The sequence below is a fragment of the Alligator sinensis genome, unplaced genomic scaffold (genome assembly GCF_000455745.1).
Source record: "Alligator sinensis unplaced genomic scaffold, ASM45574v1 scaffold2636_1, whole genome shotgun sequence".
NCBI classification, from domain to species: Eukaryota; Metazoa; Chordata; order Crocodylia; family Alligatoridae; genus Alligator; species Alligator sinensis.
The window spans coordinates 43,536-45,140 of record NW_005843800.1 but is presented as its reverse complement, the minus strand read 5'-3'; the positions used below and the strand labels follow the sequence as shown (position 1 = coordinate 45,140).

The 1,605-nt window shown below is 59.8% G+C and overlaps 1 non-coding gene across 1 annotated transcript; it reads right to left on the bottom strand.

Annotated features, from left to right (window-relative positions):
- Positions 1 to 1,534: 1,534 nt before the first annotated feature.
- On the bottom strand, positions 1,535 to 1,605 carry TRNAG-GCC. Its single transcript has one exon. It is a non-coding gene; the product is annotated as a tRNA-Gly (tRNA).

The window sequence follows — 1,605 nt, the reverse complement described above, 5'->3', positions numbered from 1 at the left end:
GGCACCCGGGGGAGCGGGCCCTGGCACGGCTGCGGGGCCGCTGGCGTTGCCTGACAGCCCGCAACGACTGCGCTGTGGACAACCTGCCACGGCTGGTCTCGGCCTGCTGCGTGCTGCACAACCTGTGCGAGCGCCGGGGTGAGCCCTTCGACGAGGCCTGGGCGGCTGAGGCGCAGCGCCTGGGTGCCAGCTTCCAGCAGCCCGAGGCCCGGCCCGAGGCCCCTGCTGAGCCCACCAGCCCTGGCGCTCGGGTGCGCGATGCCCTCTGCGCCTACATGGAGAGCCAGGCCCAGCACTGACGATGGCGTTGCGGAGCTGAGGGGAGCTACACCTGGCTGTCCCATGCCCAACACTGAGGGATGAGGTCCCCTCAGGGTCCCCGGGTGCAGGGGACATCGGCTAGGGACCTTTAGACCTTCAGGATAACAGTCTCCCAGCTGAGCTATTTGACCAGTGGGAGAACTGCCTCTTCTTCTTGCCCTGGTCGGGGGTGCCCAGGCTGTGCCTAATAAACCTATTCTGCAGAAGTCACTGTTTGTCTCTGCTGATTTCGGATCCCAGGGTGAGGCCCCTGCAGGCAGGGGGGTCATGGGGTGCCTGGCCGCTGCTCTGCCCTCACAGGGATGGGGAAGCTGGCCCCAAACGGTGCGTGCTAGCCCCATGGCCCACTGCTCTGTTCACCGCCCTCCAGGAGACCATTGGGGCCCGGCCCCGAGAGCTCGCTGTCAGTACGCTCCAGAGTGAACGCCCCACAGGGGCAGCGGTGCCTCTCCTGGCGCTGTGGCACTGCCCAACAGCCGCCTGCATCCCAGCCTGGGGCTCCACCTGATCCCAGCCCCGAGTGTTGGTGTTGGGATATGTGTGTGTGCGTATACACATATACATACACACAAATATATAGATATGTGTGTGTCTATGTATGCACACACATATACACTCATATGTATAAGTACATATATAACGTGTATTTGTTAGGATATATATATGTGTGTATCTACACACATGTGAGGGATGGGAGCACCTTGCAGACTGGTGAGAGCAGGGAGGTGCCAGCTGGTGTGAGCAGCACTGGGCTCCAGCAGCAGGTCTAGGCCTGGCTCCTTCCTCCTCCTCCTCCTGGTGCCTTCATCCCATGTCCTGCCACCCCCACCTGCTGGCTGCTTGGGGTGGGGGAGCAGGGTCCCACCTTCCTCTGCAGTGTTGGGGCTGTGGTGGGTGTGTGTGCATGTGTGCGTGTGTAAGTGACTGAGTGTGACAAAGAAAGTGTGTGTGAAAGTGTAATTGTGTGATTGTGAGTGTGAAAGAAATCGTGTGAGAGGTGGTGGGTGGGAGTGTGTGTGTAAGAGAAATTGTGACAAAAGCGTGTGTGTGAAGAAGTGTCTGAGCGTGTGGGGCAGAGTGCATTTGAGAGAAAAATTGGGTGTGACTAGGAAAGTGTGAGAGAGAGAGAGAGAGAGAGCACGGCTTCGATCCTCGCCGCACTGAGCCGGTTCAGGACACCGGGAATCATTTCCCGGTCTCAAAATAAGGGCGCTGCATTGGCCGGGAATCGAACCCGGGCCTCCCGCGTGGCAGGCGAGAATTCTACCACTGAACCACCAATGC